This window comes from Rana temporaria, chromosome 4 (genome assembly GCF_905171775.1).
Source record: "Rana temporaria chromosome 4, aRanTem1.1, whole genome shotgun sequence".
NCBI classification, from domain to species: domain Eukaryota; kingdom Metazoa; phylum Chordata; class Amphibia; order Anura; family Ranidae; genus Rana; species Rana temporaria.
Window position 1 is genome coordinate 175,065,914 of NC_053492.1, and position 21,678 is coordinate 175,087,591.

The window sequence follows — 21,678 nt, forward strand, 5'->3', positions numbered from 1 at the left end:
AGCATGCTTTTTCTGGTTTGGGAGAGCTGCAAATGCAAATTGAAAGTTATACCTTGTCTTTTTACAGTTCAGAATATTTATATTTCTTTGCCCACTGCTTTTTTCTTTTCCCTGTAGACCACGGTAACTACATTTTTTTATGGCAGGGGAAAACTCAGACTAAGCTTTGCTCTTATACTGCTCTCTAAACATAGGGGAGGCATTGGCTTTTCAGACATTAGAAAGTACTAGTGGATCTGTCATCTAATGAGAACTATGGACTGGACCTTACACCAGTCTTTGAAAGATTGGACATGTGTAAGAGAACCTTTCTCAACATTTCCACTGAACAATGTCCTTTTGGTTATTGTCAAGCTCTCCGAGCTCTGAAAACCCATCTGCTTATTGGTCATACACTTAGCATTTTCCAAATTTCACACAATGCCTCTTCCACCTCTTCACTCAAAGGTCCACTCTTGCTGCTTAGGTAAAATATGGAATTCTCATTGTGGCTAACTTGGAACTTTCTGAATGCTGATTAAAAAAATAAATAATAATAAATAAATTTGCATGATTTTTTCATATTTTTACTAGGAATGAGCCCAATGTTTGAGTCAAACGTAAGTGTTCGAGTGTTCCCCTTTTTTTCGAATAGCGAACATTATGCAGTGTTCACGGCAAATTTGAAAGCTGCGGAACACCATTTAAAAGTCTATGGGAGATTAACATGAAAAATCAAAAGTGCTCATTTTAAAGGCTTTTATGCAAGGTAAAGTGCATATAAAGTAAAACGTGTTTGGTGAGCCGGGTCCTGCCCCAGGGGACATGTATCAATGCAAAAAAAGTTTTAAAAACTGCCTTTTTTTTCGGGAGCAGTGATTTTAATAATGCTTAAAGTGAAACAATAAAAGTGAAATATTCCTTTAAATTTCGTGCCTGGGGGTGTCTATAGTATTCCTGTAAAGTGGTGCATTTTTCCCCATGGTTAGACCAATCCCGCAGCAAAATCACATTTCTAAAGGAAAAAAGTAATTTAAAACTACTCGCGGCTGTAATGAATTGTTGGGTCTTTGCAATACAGATAAAAAAATGGCATGGGTTCCCCCGCAGTCCATTACCAGGCCCTTTGGGTCTGGTATGAATATTAAGGGGAACCCCAAACCAAAATTAAAAAACAAAAATGAGTGTGGGTCCTCCCAAATTCCATAACAGACCCTTCAGGTCTGGTATACATATTGAGAGAAACCCTGCACCAAATAAAAAAAATTGCACATGGCCCCCCTCAAAATCCATACCAGACTTCTGGTATGGATTTTAAGGGGAACCCTGCGCCAAAATGAAAAAATAAATGGCGTAGGGGTCCCCCAAAAATCCTTACCAGACCCTTATCCGAGCATGCAACCTGGCAGGCTGCAGAAAAAAAGAGGGGATGAGAGAGCGCCCCCCTCCTGAACCGTACCAGGCCACATGCCCTCAACATGGGGAGGATGCTTTGAGGTCTGACCCCCAAAGCACCTGGTCCCCATATTGATGGGGACAAGGGCCTCATCCCCACAACCCTTGCCTGGTGGTTGTGGGGGTCTGCGGGCAAGGGGCTTATCAGAATATGGAAGCCCCCTTTAACAAGGGGACCCCCAGATCCCAGCCCCTTATGTGAATTGGTAACGGGTACATTGAACCCCTACCATTTCACTAAAAAAGTGTAAAAAATTGTAAAAAAGACAAGAGACAGCTTGGGACAAGTCCTTTATTAAAAAATAAAAACATAAAATTGTCCAGCGATGTAAATCCATTTTTGCCGACAACCAAAACAAAGGCACAACAATTGCGCCTCCATGGGAGGTGGCCGCCGAGTGATGCTTCTCCCGCCGTGACAGCTGTTATATAGTTTAAGGCCAAATGACCCCGCCCTATCTGATGCCACCGTCGTCGGTCGTCATTTTTTGGTCATTGGCGTGAGATGGATTTACATCGCTGGACATTTTTTTTTAATAGTTTTATTTGTATTGCCGACATCCGACAATTCATTCCAGCCACGAATAGTTTTAAAATACTTTTTTTTCCTTTCAAAATCTTATTTTCTAAACACGGGAAAAATGTGCCACTTTACAGGCATACTATAGACTTCCCCAGGCATGAAATTTAAAGGAATATTTCACTTTTATTGTTTCACTTTAAGCATGATTAAAATCACTGCTCCCCAAAAAAAATCATTTTTTAAAACTTTTTTTTGCATTGATACATGTCCCCTGGGCAGGACCCAGATACCTAAACACATATAGGCCTTTGAAATTAGCACTTTTGGCTTTTCATGTTCATATCCCATAGACTTTAACAGTGTTCACATGTTCAAACTATTTTTTTGCCTGTTCGAGTTCTGGTGCAAAACGAACCGGGGGTGTTCGGCTCATCCTTAATTTTTACCTTATGAGGAGCATTTTAAAAGACTCATTTAAAATACCTAACAATTGCACTGCTTATTCAAAAGTATAGATGACAAAAGATTGTTTGAGAATTGTACAAAGATTACTAAACTGTTTGGGCCAGATTCACATACATTTGCGGCGGCGTAACGTATGTCATTTACGTTACACCGCCACAAGTTTTCAGCGCAAGTGCTTGATTCACAAAGCACTTGCCTGTAAACTTGCGGCGGCGTAGCGTAAAGCCGTCCAGTGTAAGCCCGCCTAATTCAAATGGGGCTTGTATCATTTAAATTAGGCGCGTTCCCACGCCGAACGTACTGTGCATGCTCCGTTTTGAAATTTCCCGCCGTGCTTTGCGCAAAATGACATCTCACCGACGTAATTTTTTGAACGGCGACGTGCGTTACGTCCTTTCCTATTCCCGGACGTCTTACGCAAAAAAAAATAATTTAAAATTCGACGCGGGAATGACGGCCATACTTTAACATGGCCTGTCTATTTTTACACCAGCTAAATAGCACTCGCAACTTTACGATGGGAAAAGCCGACTAGCGACGACGTAAGAGAATGCGACGACCGCGGGTACCTTCGTGGATCGCTGTAAAGAGCTAATTAGCATACCCGACGCGGAAAACGACGCAAACTCCACCCAGTGGGCGCCGAAGTATTGCATCCTAAGATCCGAAGGCGTACAAAGCCGTACGCCTGTCGGATCTTAGCCAAATGCCGTTGTATCTTTGTTTGAGAATTCAAAATAAAGATACGACGCGGCAAATTTGAAAGTACGCCGGAGTATCAGCAGATACTCTGGCGTACTTTTTCTGTGAATCTGGCCCTTTGTTTTTGTTAATTGTACAGATAAAAATCAGGAATCTAAGACAGGCAAACAACCATTTTCTAATTCTTTTACTGTGCTACTTACAGACAAAAAAATGATGTTAGAATCATGTTGATACTATAAAAGGCCAGGCACTGTTGGCATTTATATCTGCAAGGGCTTATCTATATCTAAGTATTAATTTTGGCATGATCATTAATTAAATATTAATGTAATGCAACTTAGTTGTATCAGGATCCTCCTGATTTTTTTTTATAAAATCAACTAAAGCTGCAGGAAAACCTGAGGCCATCTGAGCATGGAATAAAATTTGAAGCCATTCTTGTCTGTCAGGCAAGGGTGTTAGATATTCACAGCATGAAGTATCTCGACAGCTCAGTGGGAAAATAATTGTACATTTTTTCAATATCTTACTATATCTGACCTGGTATTCTGTGAAGTGTCCTGGGAGTTCTTGAAGTAAATACAAGATTGTTGCTTTGTGTCAGACATGTACCTGTTCATTTTTTATTTATTTTTTGCATTAATGTCTGTAAACATAATAATGCTGTTTATATAATATTGTAATATCAAGGTTATCTGAATATGAGACAAAGAGAAGAAATACCGCGCTAAGGCACTAAAAAATACCTAACTAAGCTGCAACACAACAGTGTCATACAAACACAATACAAGTAAGGAAAAAAGGAACGTTGCGCTATTAATATAAGTTAAACAAAACAATCAGTTGATAAGGGAAAAAATTGATGACATTGAAATGACAATAAGATTACAAAGACCCCAAAATTAAAAGGGAATAGAACACATGATTGAAAGTAAAGTCTTTGTATCAATGGAAATGGTTAAAAGTAAGTTCATCAATATTAAATAAAAGTTCATAAGTTGAAATCATGTGTGGTGGCCGACACCACTAAATAAAAAAGGATGGAGGCTTACCGGATGGCAAGCAATAAAAGGCTTGCGGCTGCAAACCCCAGCCAGGGCCTTTTGATGATCCTCGCAGGGGGATGAGAGGGGATGGATGTTGAGACTTCCCAAACACGGATCCACAGGATTGCAGCGTGTCACAAGAAAAACTTAATGGTGAAGTACAACAGGACCAGCACATATAGGATATTTGTGACTCAAGGGACCACCACCACCAAAACACCCTATGGATGGGAGGCTTACCAGAGCATAAAGCAATACGAGCATGCGGCTAAACCCCTAGCCAGGGCCTTTGAAATCCTGAGCGATGGTGATATATCCTGGAGTCCTCCGGTGTAATGTGGTCAGTAGATACATAGAAAGAATGATATTGCCCACATGGTGAAGTATGTTGACTAAGTTGTTTTAATATAAAAAGGTTTAACACTTACAGGATAAAAACAGAAATGGATAAAAGCCGGCCGGCTCTATCAAACGCCCGTCCACACGGAACGAAGAAACGTCTTGCGTCAGCACGCTACCTTCCCGACGCACGTTTCGTCAAAAGTTGACGTCATCTGGGGCACGGGCGACGTGCTGACACTACACATATATATAGGCTAAAACCAAGCCTCGATCTGAGTCACGGGCTAAATGACCGCCCATGGAGGCCACACTGGAACGCAAAACATGAAAGCAAAACCAAGGAGGGCTTTTGCATAACACAAATTCATAGGCCATCTTGTGGTAAGATAAGTGAATGACGGTCCAAGTCCAATGTGTGAAAAACACATTAAGCTATACCGAATGAATAAATAAATATATTATATAGGGAAAAAAAAGGAAATTAGTCACCTTAAGTGAAATTTTTTTTTTTATTATCGTTCCCTTATAGTCAGCAAAAAAACAGCCACTATAAATATATAAAAAGTATGTTGGTGAAACATGTGAAAAATAAAATTAATATTAATAATTTGGCTTGTAAAATTTAAATAACCAAATATTAAAAATGAAAAAAAAATGTGAATAAGATGCATGAATTAAATGCAATAAATAGTGCATAAATGTAGTAAGTTATACACTTATATAGCTAAAAAAAATGAATTCATAAAAATGTGCTGTGAATATAAATAATAATAGTGCTCCAAGAAAAAAATGAATTAGACGTAAAAAATAAGTGTATTTATATAAAAATAAAATATAAAGGTGATATATATAATATAGATATATATAGAAAATTGTAATACAGTGTGGTGCTGACCTAATAGTGTACTGTAAAAAAAAGAGATTTTTTAATACAGCTTACCTGTAAAATCTTTTTCTTGGAGTACATCACGGGACACAGAGCGGCATTCATTACTATATGGGTTATATGGAGTACCTTCAGGTGTAGACACTGGCAATCTCAAACAGGAAATGCCCCTCCCTATATAACCCCCTCCCATAGGAGGAGTACCTCAGTTTTGTAGCAAGCAGTATGCCTCCCAAAATGGTCCTCAAAAAAGAGGGGTGGGAGCTCTGTGTCCCGTGATGTACTCCAAGAAAAAGATTTTACAGGTAAGCTGTATTAAAAAATCTCTTTTTCTTTATCGTACATCACGGGACACAGAGCGGCATTCATTACTATATGGGATGTCCCAAAGCAATGCTTACAATGAGGGGAGGGAGAACATCTCCAAGACAAAAGGATTTAATTTAGAGATATACTCAAATCATAATAAATCCAACTTAGTTGAGAAAAATAATTTTAAATTTTAAATTTAACTCAAAAAAGAGGAGCCCCCGGAATCCGAGGGTCTCAAACTGCAGCCTGCAGCACTGCCTGCCCGAAGGCAGTATCAGTATTCCTTCTTACGTCCAACTTGTAGAATTTTGTAAACGTGTGGACAGAAGACCAGGTTGCCGCCTTGCAAACTTGAGCCATAGAGATCTGGTGGTGTGCTGCCCAGGAGGCGCCCATGGCTCTAGTAGAATGAGCCTTTAATGATACTGGAGGAGGCAACCCTTTCAAGCCGTAGGCCTGAGTGATTAATTGCTTAATCCACCTAGAAATGGTAGACTTTGCAGCTGCCTGCCCCTTCTTGGGCCCATCCGGTAGAATGAACAGCACATCTGTTTTCCGGATCTTCTTTGTAGCTTTAAGATAGGCCTTCATGGCCCTGACAATATCCAAGGTATGCAGCAACCCTTCCTTTCTGGAAGTAGGTTTAGGGAAGAAGGATGGTAATACCAAATCCTGGTTCAAATGAAAACTGGATATGACCTTCGGTAGGAAGGAAGGATGAGGGCGGAGAACGACCCTGTCCTTATGAAAAACAAGATATGGTTCCTTACAGGATAAGGCCGCTAGCTCCGAAACTCTTCTTGCGGAAACTATGGCAACCAAAAATACTAACTTCCTTGTCAGTAGAACCAAAGGAATTTCAGCCAACGGCTCAAACGGTTGTTTCTGTAAACTTGACAGAACAAGATTTAAATCCCACGGACAAAGCGGGGATTTAACTGGAGGTCTAATACGTAAGACCCCTTGAAGGAAGGTCTTAACCAGCGAGTGGGTGGCCAGCGGCCGCTGAAACCACACTGACAGAGCAGAAATCTGTCCTTTGATTGTGCTTAATGCCAATCCTTTATCCACTCCTAGCTGGAGAAAACTTAATACTCTATCGATGGTAAATTTGCGAGAAAGCCATCGCTTGGACTCACACCAGCCTACATAGGCCTTCCAGACCCTGTAATAAATCACCCTAGAGACCGGTTTCCTGGCTCTGATTAGGGTAGAGACTACTTTCTGAGACAGACCTCTACCCCTGAGAATCAGGGATTCAGCTTCCAGGCCGTCAAATTTAGATGCCGTAAGGCAGGGTGGAGGATCGGACCTTGCGATAGCAGGTCTGGCCGTAGAGGAAGAGTCCAAGGGTCTCCCACTACCATCTTTAGGATGAGTGAGTACCATGCCCTTCTGGGCCATGCTGGAGCTACCAGGATGACTGGTATGTGTTCCACCCGGATCCTGCGCAGCAGGCGGGGTAGTAACTGGAGCGGGGGAAACGCATAAAGAAGTTTGAACTGATGCCAAGGGCAAACCAACGCATCGGTTCCGCAGGCCATCGGATCCCTTGAGCGGGATATGAACCTGTCTAGTTTCTTGTTGAGTCTCGATGCCATGATATCTACGTCCGGCACTCCCCATCTTTGGCAGAGTGCTTGAAAGACTTGTGGATGCAGAGACCATTCCCCCGGCCATAGAGTCTGGCGGCTTAAGAAGTCCGCCTGAAAGTTGTCCACTCCTGGAATGAATATTGCCGATATGCAGGGCACATGCGCCTCTGCCCATAGGAGAATCAAGCTCACCTCTCTCTGAGCGGCTTGACTCCTGGTTCCCCCTTGGTGATTTATGTATGCCACGGCCGTGGCATTGTCTGATTGAATTCTCACCGGGAACCCCTGCAATTTTGACGTCCAAGCCCTGAGGGCTAGTCGAGCAGCTCTGAGCTCCAAGATGTTGATGGGCAACTGCTTCTCTGGCTTTGCCCAAGTACCTTGGCGAGTGCAACCATCCAAAATTGCTCCCCAGCCCGTCAGGCTGGCGTCTGTGGTCACTATCTTCCAAGCCACTGGGCTGAAAGACTTCCCCTTCAGTAGATTCTGAGGGTCTAACCACCAACACAGACTTTGTCGGACTCTTGATAAGAGCGGCAACGGGATATCCAAGGCCTGTGGCCTTCTGCTCCATGCTGACAGGATGGCTGCCTGTAGGATGCGAGTGTGGCTCTGGGCGTATGGTACCGCCTCGAACGTGGCCACCATCTTGCCTAGTAACCTCATACATAGGCGAATAGTCGGTTCTTTCTTGCTTAGAACCAGTAGGATTAATTCCTTGATGGCTTTTACCTTCCTCAGAGGTAGGAACACTCCTTGTTGTTCTGTGTCTAATCTCATGCCGAGATATTCCAACTGCCTTGTGGGCTGGAAAGCTGACTTTTCTCGATTTAGGACCCAGCCGAACCTCTCGAGGTATTGGACCGTGAGGGCCACTGCTCGCTCCAAGCCGGGAGACGAGTGGTCTATGACTAGGAGGTCGTCCAGGTATGCTAGGATCGTGACCCCTTGGATCCTTAGCTTGGCTAGGATCGGAGCTAGGACCTTCGTGAACACCCGGGGGGCCGTAGCCAACCCGAAGGGAAGCGCCACGAATTGGAAGTGACGCGAAGCCACCATGAAGCGTAGATATCTTTGATGTGGCTGATAAATTGGAACATGAAGGTAGGCATCCTTTATGTCTATGGACGCCATGAAGTCGTCCTTCTGGAGTGTGGCAGCTGCTGACCGCACGGATTCCATCCGAAATGAGCGGATCTTTAGATATGCATTTACCATCTTTAGGTCCAAAATTGGCCTGACATCTCCATTGGATTATGGATGATGAATAGGTTGGAGTAGAAACCCAGCCCCTGTTCCAGGACTGGCCGGAATCCGAGGCGGATCGTTTGGAATCCTCGACTCCTGGAAATGAGGAGGAGGAAACCTTAGGAAATCTAATTTGTAGCCTGTGGCCACGGAAGACCGTACCCACTCGTCGGGAATGCTGGCTTCCCAAATCTCTGAAAAGAGTCGCAGCCTTCCCCCCACCTTCGTGGGTGGGGGCGCCCCTTCATAAGGTTGGCTTGGGGGCTGGTTTTGCTGGTTTGCGAAACCACTGCCTTTTGCCTCTAACAGCCTGTCCTTGTGATCTGCTGTTGAAGCCGAAGTTTGCTTTTGCAGGAGGCCGTCGATACTGCTTGGCATTAGAGGGCCCCTGCCCAGGGGAATACTGTCGTTTAAACGCAGGCCCCTGAACCTTCTTCTTAGTTGGCAAGAGAGTACTCTTGCCGTTTGAAATGGTCTGAATGTATTTATCTAGGTCTTCTCCGAAGAGTCGTCCTCCATGGAAGGGGAACCCTACCAGGAGCTTCTTGCATGGGGGCTCAGCCTCCCAGCTTTTTAACCATAAGAGTCTTCTCATATGGATAAGGGATAACGATAAACGTGACGCTTGCTGGATAGAATCCTTGATTGCGTCTACCGTAAAACATATGGCCTTAGGGACATCCGAAAATTCTTCTGCCTGCTGGGCAGGAATAAGTTTAAGCATCTGCTTAAATTGATCCGATAATGCTTGAGCGACCCCAATCGCAGCCACAGCTGGCTGTACTACTGCCCCTGCAGTAGTGAAGGAGTTCTTAAGTAGTGCTTCCAAGCGCTTATCAACTGGATCCTTGAACACCTGTATGTTTTCTACAGGGCATGTTAACGATTTGTTAACACATGAGATGGCTGCGTCCACTGCAGGAGTAGCCCATCTTTTGGAAAAATTTTCTTCCATAGGATATAGGACAGAGAACTTCTTAGGTGGTAAGAAGATCTTATCTGGCTTGTTCCAATCTTGGAACAAAACTCCCTCTAATAGAGGATGGATCGGAAACACAGCATTGCTTTGAGGCGCCCTCAGTGAGCCCAAAGCTGAAACCGTCGATACCTGGAGATCTGGTACTGGCAAGTTGAATGCCCTATGGACCAAGTCCGACAATCCTTGAATCCACCAGCTCTCCCTCAGGGAGACTGCCCCAGACTCCTCTGTATCCGGATCTTCGATCCCTGAACCTACTTGGTCCTTGTCCAAGAGGTCGTCCAATTCCCCTGAGGAAAGGACCTCCTCTTCTGAGGGTCCGCGCTCGGGCGACGGAGATCTATTCCGCTTACTGCCCCGCATAGCTGCGGCTATCATTTTACCCATGCTTTTCTGCATCTCTTTTAAAGAGGTGAGTAATACCTCCTCCGTGACCATCTTAGGGTTGGACTGACCCGCGTCAGCTCCAGCCCCAGATCCCGATGGCCCCAAGGCTCCCTGTGGGGAAAGCAGCGGCATAGCTTTGTCCGAGACCTCAGACTCTCTGGGGGAATCCCCACCTCTTGTACCCTTGTTTTTTGATGCCATGGTACAATACCGAGGTACACCTGCTACTTATTGGTACCTGGGACTTATAAATAGTTAAATGCCCAAACACCTGTTTGGGGGATAAAAAATGCTTCCTCTCCCCTAGATGACACTTTTTTTTTTTTTTTTTTTTTCAAAAAAAATCTTTTTTTTTTTTTTTTTTTTTCAAATCTAGGAAAGAAAAAACATTCTGTCCCCCTGAGTAGTATTGCAAGAAAAACTATGAGATGGAAAAGAAACAGCCTATTCCTAGGCTTGAAAACAGTCTTCTGAAGACTGCAATATTCTTTCTGGCCACTGTGTGTCCTCGGCGCCCCGTGCTTGCCGTTCTGGTCTTTCCTCCTCAGTTCCAAAGTATTGAATGAGCTATATGGAACAAACAAGGAAGGGCCGCCCCTTCCTTAAGCCACTGACCCGCCCTTCCCCCCCAGCAATCTCAAACAGGAAATGCCCCTCCCGACAGGGGGGGGGTGGGGTTGGGAGGAAGGGACCTCTCTGCTCCAGCAAACTGCAGCCTGCAGCCTGGAACCATGAGGAGGTCAGCGTTTTGCCTGCTTTGCAGGCCGTGAGGAGGAAGACTGAATGGAGCATCGCCTGGAGGCTTGCAGGTAAGCACAGCTCTCTGACACACACATATAATTTTATATCACACAGGCCCCACTCAATGCTTTTCCAACACTACAAGGGAGGTCACATCTTATGGGGAATAATACATATAGAGCCATCCTATCTTTATGATATGTGACTAGTTTGCCAGATGCAGTGCATAACTTTAGGCATGTCCCCTGTGACCCCCCAGAAAAAACCTGCTAAGAACCAAGTTCCGCAAGTTTTCCCCTCACTTACCTGCTCCATGCCGCAGGACTTTGCCAAGCAAGAGGCCCAATCTTCCCCCATCTCGGTGGGGATGTCTAGACCTTCAGGCCCTGGGTTCCTATGAAGGATCCACTGTCCTGGGCCCATATAGCACTCTGGCAACAGAAACATTAGGCACCCAAAGGTTTCTAAGTTCTGGGCCCAGGGTCCAGCTCTCTAAAAAGAAAAGCATTATGGGCTATACCCCAAGGGTTTGGGGTCCGGTTACTGACCACTTTAGCGCTGAGGCTTTTTTGGACAGAACCGGTTAGCTCACCTAATCCCAAGGATGTGGAGGCAAGCTAAACCATGACTAACACCTAAGACACTGGCGGAAAAACTGAGGTACTCCTCCTATGGGAGGGGGTTATATAGGGAGGGGCATTTCCTGTTTGAGATTGCCAGTGTCTACACCTGAAGGTACTCCATATAACCCATATAGTAATGAATGCCGCTCTGTGTCCCGTGATGTACGATAAAGAAATATACCAATTAAAATTAATTTTATTGGAAGGCGGGAAAAACAAATTAAACTATAGGATAAGTACTGATGTGAACCATCAATAAGTACCCTAACCATATCTGGCCAGAAATATATATTTATAAAAAGAGGGGGGGGATAGGGCCCCCAATAGGCCAACATGTAGGTCACCCCGTCACTCAGATCGAGTTCACAAATAACAGGGTAAACTAAAACAAAATAAACAATGACAAAGTCATTAAAAGATAAGTTTAAGAATTGTCAATAAAAGCGTTAACGTCAACCTCTATATTGAGTCCAAAAGGGGTATAACTTTTAATCCTGTGGATCCACTGCATTTCGGATTTGGAGATACTCCTCACTAGTGGACTACCACGCCAGTGGGGGGCATATCTATCAATCCCCAGGAAGATTGTTTTTGAGGGGTCCCTATTATGAACCAAACGGTAATGTTTTGATACCGAGTGGTTCAAATAACCTGCTAAAATGTTGGTAATGTGTTCATTAAGTCTCACTGAGAGGGCTCTCTTGGTTCTGCCCACATACTGGAGCCCACAGGGGCACTGGAGTAGGTAGACCACCCCTTCGGTCGCGCACGTAATGAAAGGTTTAATAGTGTGTTGTTCACCTGTGACCGTGGAGACAAAATGATGTGTTCTTCTATGAATGCAACCACTAAGGGAACACACCCGACATTTCCTACACTGGTAAAAACCAGTGAATGAATTGAGGAAGGTGGTTTTAATGACAGGTGGCTCAAGAACATTGGGGGCCAATTTATGTCTCCATGCCGAACCACCCTTAAAGATCACCTGTGGGTTGTCTGGCAAGACAGGGCCCAAAATTGGGTAATTTTTGAGGATGTGCCAATGTTTTTTAAAAGTTTCTTGACACTAAAATGCTGGGTAGAAAAAGTAGTAACAAAGGGAACAACAGGCAGCTTACTAGTATCACGTGGTTTAGTCCTCAATAGGTCAATCCTATCAATACCTTTAACCTCATTTAATGTGGATGTAAGGGTACCCTGATCATAGCCTTTTTCCAAAAATCTATTCATCAAAATAGTAGATTGCACCAAAAAATCTGACTCATTGGAACAATTGCGTTTAATACGCAAAAACTGGCTTTTAGGCACTGATTTCAGCCAAGAGTCATGATGGCAGCTGTCCATGGGGATATAAGAGTTTATATCTGTACCCTTAAAAAAAGTGCTCATGCAGAAAACATCACCCTGGACTGAGATTGTAAGATCTAGAAAATTGATGCTAGATTGACTTGCCTCGAAATTGAGGTGGATGCCTCTCTCGTTGTTATTGAGAAATGACATAAAAGATTGAAGCTCTAGAAGAGGGCCATCCCATAGGAGGAGGATGTCGTCAATGTACCTGGCCCACAGCTTGAGCTGGGGTTGTCGGCAAACATAGACGACATCCTCCTCCCACATGGCCATAAACAAATTGGCCAGGCTGGGGGCATATTTAGCCCCCATTGCCACGCCCCTATCTTGCCGGTAGAACTGGTTTTGAAACCAGAAATAGTTTCTAGTCGCAGCAAAATGCAATAACTCAAGTATAAAAAAGATTTGTTCATCAAAAAGACCAGAGTCCCGTCGAAGATAGTACTCTACTGCTGATAAGCCTAAATCATGGGGAATCACTGTATAAAGTGACGTTACGTCAGCTGTGACAAGCCACATATTTTGAGAGGGTTTGAGGCTGGATAATAAATTAATGACATGTCGGGAGTCCTTTAAATGAGAAGGCATCTTAGAAACTAGCGGTTGTAGAAAAAAATCAATATACCTGCCCACCCGGGAAGTGAGGGAATCTATCCCACTCACAATAGGACGTCCCGGGGGGCAGGTAAGGTGTTTATGGATTTTCGGTAAATAATAAATAACTGGTGTTCTTGGAGCCTTGGGTACAAGGTAAAGTTTCTCTTTTTTGTTAAGAATACCATCCTTGTAACCTTTAGAAATAAGTTTAACTAACTGGTTGAGGAAGGAATTTTTAGGGTCACACGCTAAAGGAGTATAGGTTGCAAAGAAATGGAAAGTACCTTTATGCCGGAGTGTGCAAAAAAAATTATTTCCGTTTTGGGATGGCAAAGAGTAGGAAAGGATATCCATCTTGCTTCCTTTAGCTCTAGATTGGCCTCCAATGGTGATAGTTAATATAATAAAAAATAATGTAAAACATTAAAGGAAAGCTATTCAAATCTTGAGTTGATTTAAATGTTTTAAAAAAAAATATTTGTAAACCAGAAGGATTTACAGTATATCTGTTGTTATACTAGTTAAAAAAAAATAGGGCTGTTACTGATCAAAAATTTTGTGTTCGATTAATCGTTTTTTTTTAATCGATTAATCGACTAATTTAGATAAATTATAACGCACATACAGATCCAACTACTTTTAGCTGATCTCCTCCTTGCAGGGTGATTCCCAGTGCAGCTACCAACCACTGGAAAAATGAATAGCAGGATACAAAAAACACACAAAGGCAGCGCTTGATGGGAATAGCATTAAAACTTTTATAGTCTTCAAGTAGGTAACAAAATAAATATTGCACTGGAGATAAAAGCGATGTAGCTACATAAACTGTAAAAATGGTGCGAGTAATACCAAACAGTAGCAAAAGCAGTCATAAAAACATGTAGCCAAGTATTATACTGGTATAAAAATGTGTACAACGATGCCACTGCTGAATCCAGATGAGGAGGGGTTCACATCAGTCCATTGGCATGTAGATGTCCCATGAAGGGAACTATCACAGCTCCCAGTGGATGGTTGTAGAATCCCAGGTTGATAGAGGGAAGTGTAACAGCCCTTGCATGTGGCAGATAGTAAGGTCCCGCCGGCATGCAGATATGTAGGTACAGCAAAGGAGCCCCTCAGATGGACACGGCAAGCCCCGCCGGTGTCTGTGACGTCACCGGATCTCTGACAGAACTCCCTGAAGGCCCCGAAGCCGGCAGAGAGGTGATTACCAATCAAAATAATTTTGATCGATCAAAAAAATTTAAGATTAATCAATGAATTAATAGTTAATTTCCACAGCCCTAAAACAAATCTTTGCTCTATATGTAAACTTTTATACAGTGTGAGCCTACCACACAAGATTAACAGAGCACTTTAAGTTTTCTAAACAAATAGTATTGCAGAATCTTCTGGCTGTTAAGCTCTCCCTCTCTGACTGAGCATTTTAGAGAGAGGCATTTGAACTATCACACAGGGCTGCTCTATGATTAAGCCCTGTTTGAGGTAGGGATGTGTTTTGATCATTCTGTGGAATAAATGTATTATTATACATGGTTATCAGACTGCTGTGATTTCTATATTTTGGTTTCCTATTGGAAAACATGGACAGGGCAAGCTTATGAGCAGAATTGGGACGCATGGCTGTGTGTTGGAGTCAATAGAGGCTTACAGCAGTCTTGACTGACTCCTTCTTTGTAGAGTGGAGGAGGGATGAGAATGAGTCACTACTCTGATGCATCTATTTTTGTGTATACTTTTTAACTTGAGTTACTGATCTGATGTAAACAGTCTTGATAGCCAAAAGATATTTGCACATTACACACATTCCAACTTAGAACACTTATCATAGATTATACCTATAGATTTATCATACTTATCTGTGAACTTGGTGTATAACTTACTTAACACATATAACCTATATAACCCAAATGTCAAACAGACCATTTTTTTTAAAGAAAATTCTTAAAAAATTTGATTGATGCTGCTAAGAACAACTTATCATAGGGTTCGAATTTAACTTCATAGCTGATCCTCAGTGCCAATCCTGACCTCCCTGGGGCCCTCTCATACAGGCCATCATGTCAGTGTGCATATCCTTAAGTGTTTTGTCTAGCACAGGTTGATTTGATGTGGGAAAGGATATAATGGAGTCAGGGAGTTGGGTAAAATATATGCAGTGATATATATATGCCGGTGATCATTCTTGCGCCTCCTCGATATACTGCCAGGTGTCTGGGGAGTAGCCCGCTAGAAGGGGATGTTGCCCTGTAGCTTTTGGTTGCTGGGAGCTGCTGATTTTACCCGCTAGACGCTGGAGCTCTGGGAGTACGTCATCATCTTGGCTACCGTCAAGCCATGCCCCCTTACCGCCAACATTTTTGAGTGGGCTGTGTCACAGCAAAACTTTGGACATCTGGGGTTCACATGTAGTGTCAATAACTTTTAGTGTCAATAATTTTTATTAAAGTTTTACAGTACAAAAAACAAAGATCTTGGCTTTTCATTGTGCATCATACAATGTATTTAGGGAGTCATGTAATACATTTGAGGAATCCTCTACTTATAGCATGCAGGGCTCATTATTGACCTTGATGTGGACTGTACCTTATTCGCTCAAATGTTTATGTTGTACAGGTAATGCTCAACAAAAATCCTTAATCTGTACACAGTACTACTTTGTCCATGACCTTTAGAGAACGGACTGAAGTTCAGTTTCATCGGTTAACTGATGAAGCTGACTGATGGTTTGTTGTGCCTACACACCATCAGTTAAAAAAACAATCGAGTCCAGCGCAGTGACGTAAAACACAACGACGTGCTGAAAAAAACGAAGTTCAATGCTTCCAAGCATGCATCGGCTTGATTCTGAGCATGCGCAGGTTTTGAAACGATGATTTTGCATACTAACTGCCGGATACCAGTCTATCAGTTCAATTTTAAAGCAAGTTTTAAATTTAAAATTTCTGGACTGAAGGATAACTGACTGATGGGGCCCACACACAGTCGGTTTGGACCGATGAAACTAAACTTCAGTCCGTTCTCATTGGTTTAGACTGATCGTGTGTACAGGGCCAAAGCGTGCTCCCTATCATAGGTCAAAGAGTATGTCCTGCCCGCTAGAAAACACCAGCTGCCCATCCATCTATTGGGGGAGTCTAGCTCTTCCAGTTGCGGGGGGCGCCCTCCTCACCCCAAGAGAACAATGTCTTGCCGAGGGTGAGAAAAGAACAAGAATGAAAACAAAATAAATTAAAATTAAAAAAAGAGGGGTGAAACAAAGAAGAGAAAAAATGAAGAGGGGGGAGCAACAAAGGAAAAGTAAGGGGGGGGGGGTTATGGCACAATGCTCAATGAATTATCTGTCAGGAATGAATCTAGTTTATGATCATCTTGGGGTCATTTGTCGGGTATCTAATCCATGGGTCCCATACTTTGTGAAACCACTTCATCTTATCTTGTACAATTGCTGTTAACCTTTCATTTAACATTAGCCATTAAAGTTTGTTTTTAATATGGTCAAATGGTAGGGCCGCATACCTCCAGTTTCTGGCTATAGTTATTTTAGCTGAGATGAATATGAATGTAGGAAGCTGTCTTTGGTGTCTGGAGGCCTCAGCTACCCTGCCACCCAGGAGTGCGTGTTTTGCGGACTTCGTCAGGGTAATCTGGGTAAGGGTATATATAAAGTTATAGACCCTGATCCAAGATCTCCTGACCTTAGGGCATATCCACCATATATGGTAAGTGGATTCCACCTGGCCACATCCCCTAAAGCACCCCAAGGTGGCACCGGGCACAAAGTTGGCCAGTCTGGTCGGTACCATATACCATCTCAATAAGACCTTGTACTTAGCCTCTATAATAGAGGTATTGGTGAGTGATCGAGATGCTGTCTCTGATATTGCGAGCCATTTCCAAGATCAAGGGTTTCTTGAAAATCTTGTTCCCATTGGAGCATATAGTTCAGTTTTGTTGAGACATACATCAAGATTGTATATATAGCAGAGATATGACCCCTGATTTTATTGTATTGTCTACACAAATGTTCCATGGAAGTCATTGTCGCTAAATCACCCTTACCAGCTACAGTCTGTACATAGTGGTTCATTTGGGTAAATCTCTAGCGTTCAGTGGATGGCATTTGATATTTTTCTACCAGAGATCTTTCAGGTAGCATACCTTTATGATAGGAAAGATCGGCTATCCGTATTAAGCCCTTGTTGGTCCACCATTCAAATGCGGGGGGTGTGAGGCCCAGGGTGTATTCCTTGAGAGCCTATCCCAAATTTCTAGCGAGAAGGAGAGAGTAGGACATAATATTATCAGTCTCTTTCATTGGGAGCCACATAATATGAGAGATTAGTTCAGGGCGACAGGAAAAAGATTCCATAGACATCCATATTGCTTGGGGTTGTTGGGAGTGAAACCTAGAGAGTTGGGCCAGCTGGGCCGCGTAAAAGTATTTCAGTAGATCGGGCAAGCCAAGTCTGTACTTCTGTTTTGGAGTGTACCTTTGTTCACCCTAGGCCTCTTATCGCCCTAAATAAACTAGAGAATTTTATTTTAAAATGCTTGGAGATCAGTTCGAACTAATGACACAGGTATGGTGCGAAACAGATATAGGACCTTCGGTAATATGTTTATTTTTATCGAGTTTAGTCTGCCAAACCTCAATGGGGGGGGAATCTGCCATCTGGCCAGGTCCTCAGTCAGCTGTTTGAACAGGGCAGGGTAGTTTCGTTTATATAGTGTTTGAATACATGAGGTCAAACGTATCCCAAGATATGGAAGAGCCTCCGGCTCCCATAAAAATTAATAGGACTGTTCAAATTTTTTTTGGGTGGTACTCTGCAAGGATAGATTCAATGCCCTGGATTTGCTATGGTTGATTTTTTTAATTTAATAGTTCTTTATTGGAATACTCATATGTCATCATAACAAAGTATGAAACTGATACAACAGCGACAGGCAAGTGAAATAAGAGCACTACCGTAACTGTACGTACTATATAATATAAAATGGATAATAATGCCGTTACATACACTTACAATCACATCGCTCATGAAATAAGATAAATTATGTTTACCTGCTGTAACTGTGTAGAGCTCCATTGGGTCACTTGGTCATCCAATGGATTGGAAGTATAAAGCAAGAATAGCAAAAGGGTTAGAAGAACAATTTTGGAAAAACCGCACACTCATAGGAACGATATGTGCACAAACAAAAACGAAATAGCCTATTCATCAGTCAGCTCAAACTACAAGGATATTATCTCAATCAGTAGCACAATAGTATCAATTCCCCTTGTTTCTCGCATACCAATCAGACCATGGTTTCCACAATAAACTCACTCTATGGAGAGAACCCTGCGTAGAGGCAAACAGCAATTCGTCTGTGACATGAGTGTGGGTAGTTATTTAACTCCAGATGTGAACACCTGTGCCATAGGGTTGGTATACAGGGCCATGATAGCTGAGAAAATCGAGCCCGTAAAGCCAAAAGCAGTTAGTACGCTAGCCAAGTAACCTCAGTGTATGCGATCATACGCCTTCTCTGCATCCAAAGCCAGGAGCAGAGGCGGCGTTCCTGTCTGATTTGCATTGTGAATAATATTAATCAGTCACCTGGTGGCATCTGAAGTCTGGCGTCCTTTAGTGAACCCAGATTGATTGGGATGTATAAGGTTGAGAAGGACATCAGTCAACCAATGAGCAATAAGTTTGGCATATAATTTTAAATCGGTGTTGAGAAGTGAGCTAGGCTGGAAGTTTTGTGGTACAGATGGATTCTTCCCTGGCTTGGGTAAAGTAATTATCAGTGCCTTTAGCATTTCTGAGGGGAAGAAGGAAGAGGCAGCCGCATTGTTGAACAAACGGACCAAATGAGGCGAAAGGTTCTGTTTGAATGACTTATAATACTCTCCTATAAATCCATCAGGGCCTGGGGATTTATTGGACGGCAAAGAGTCTATGGCTGAGTTAACTTCTCAGGCAGCGTACACACGGTCGGTCCATCCGATGAGAACGGTCCGAAGGACTGTTGTCATCGGTTAACCGATGAAGCTGACTGATGGTCTGATATGCCTACACACCATCAGTTAAAAAAACGATCGAGTCCAACGCGGTGACGTAAAACACAACGACGTGCAGAGAAAAATTAAGTTCAATGCTTCCAAGCATGCGTCGACTTGATTCTGAGCATGCGCAGGTTTTTAACCGATGCTTTTGCATACTAACCATCGGTTTTGACCTATCGGTTAGGTGTCCATCGGTTCAATTTTAAAGCAAGTTCTAAAATTTTTGACCGAAGGATAACTGACCGATGGGGCCCACACACGATCGGTTTGGACCGATGAAAAGGTCCTTCAGTCCGTTTTCATCGATTTGGACCAACCGGGTGTACGCGGCCTAAGAGACTGAAGGGTACATTCAATCCTTAAAGCTGGGCTGAAGATAGTTGGGGTAAGGACAGTTTAGCCAGGAAATTAGCTATCAATACAGGATCGGGTTGGTAGGTAAGGGGGTATTTTTCAAGGTTGTAAAGGGATGCATAGTAACTGCTGAAGGCATCCACAATATCCTTAGGGTGATAATGTCTAGCTTTAAAGGTAGGGTGGATGATAAAAGGGATTCTAGATTTATACCTGTAGCCACGTAGGCGTTGGGCAAGGATCTTCCCTGCTTTATTACCATTAGCGTAATACATTATTTTAAGTAATCTGGTAGACTTCTCAAAGTCCTCCATAAGGCACAGCCTAAGGTCATGTCTGAATTGTGACAATTTGTGAGACATGGAGGACGAGGGAGCCTGTTTGTTTTGGGATTATAGATCTCTAATGCTGTCAGTAAGTTATTTTATAGAAATAGAGAACTCCGGCGCTGTCTGATGGACTGGGGGGGGGGATAACTGCAGCAGCACCTGTGGATCTGATCCTAACAGAAAAAGTGATAATAATGAGAAGTATGGTAGCTGCGCTGTGGGGGAGGGAATGGGAAGGGGAAGTGAAAAGGGAATGCAAAGTAAAGGGATCGTGGGTGAACTGAACAGTGAAAAAAAAGGTACAATGAACAATACAGATGAAAGTGAACAAACACCTATAATCCTGTAAAGATTTAACAGTGAAAATACATAGTAAAATGGCTACTACATATACAAACACCAAAACTAGCATTAAATGAGTGGGAAAAAGAAAAAAGTGCAAAACTATCAAAAATCACACATGTGATAAAGTCCTGTCCATAAATAAGATCTAGCAGTCCAGTAAATCCTCCACAGAACAGTGTCTGGATGAAACACCTCCACCAAAAATGCAACGTGCACAAATTAAATCTTTAGTGATGACACCTCTGAGTGTGCTAGTAGCTCACCTCACAGCTGTTTGTCCAAACAGCTAGCAGAGATACTGATCGTAGCTGAATGTGTGGGCTGATAAAACACCTCTTCCTGACTCCTAAGACAGCTCTCAGTGACCAATGTGTGTCATGGAAAAGAGAAGATATATGCAATGCATATAGCGTGACACTGTGAGGGTACCTCGAACAGGTAAAGATTTGAGAAAATGCACTCACATGAATTAAAGGACAGCAGGCATAAATCCACGAGTGCCGAACTTCTATCCCCCTCAGAGTGTCAGCTATACAGGTGAGAGTGTGATCTGATCCTCATACGTCCAAATGGCAAGGTTCAATGTATCATAGGAGCATTAGGAAGAGTGAAAAAAAAGAGACCATAGCGTGACTCCATATAATGGATACATTTAATAAAAAACTGATAAACTCACATTTAGGTAGTGAAGTAGAATAAAACATCCATGAGCGTCGAACTCGTATTAAAACTTCAGACTCTGTCTGTACCCGGTGCTCCAATCCCTATGTATTGTCACATCACGTGACTTCATCCCCTGGTCTGCTTCCAGGTCTCCAGATGATTGTGAGGAGAAGAGGTCCCTGATGTGGTCAGGCTGATTCTGTTTGGCCTCCATCTGCAGGGATTTATCTGCTTTGGAGGCTGTGCTGCCTTGTGTATCCACACGTCCCGATGCCATCTTGGATTGCAGCCTGTGTCCGGGGGAGTGTCCCACTCCTACGTTGGATTTAAGCTGTTTATAATGTCCCCGTTTTGGCTGACCTTGTGCCCTCCGGTTCATCACCGCCTCGGGGTGTGCTCTGTGCGGTTCCCGGTGATTTGTCCCTGCTTCCTGGGATGTAGATAGCTGTTATGGGTTGGAGCATGCAGAGCCCGTTCAGAGCATGTCTGTCTCCTGGATCCCTCGCATGTACACTTTTGGGTGTTCACATTTAAGACCGAGATCCAATAAGAGCAGTTCCCGATCATGGAAATACTATGTCAGCTTTGCCAAATGGATGACAAGCTGATTGGAGACTCCTGTTAGGCAGACTTCCAGTTTCTCCTGTCAGCTGTGGATTATTGAGTTGTTACAGACTCTTGGCTGCATCAGCT

The 21,678-nt window shown here is 43.2% G+C and overlaps 1 protein-coding gene across 1 annotated transcript in view; it reads left to right on the plus strand.

Annotated features, from left to right (window-relative positions):
* NAALADL2 (N-acetylated alpha-linked acidic dipeptidase like 2) overlaps nucleotides 1–21,678 on the plus strand; it is a 1,143,792-nt gene that overhangs the window by 622,311 nt on the left and 499,803 nt on the right. The gene's annotated exons all lie outside the window — the stretch shown is intronic.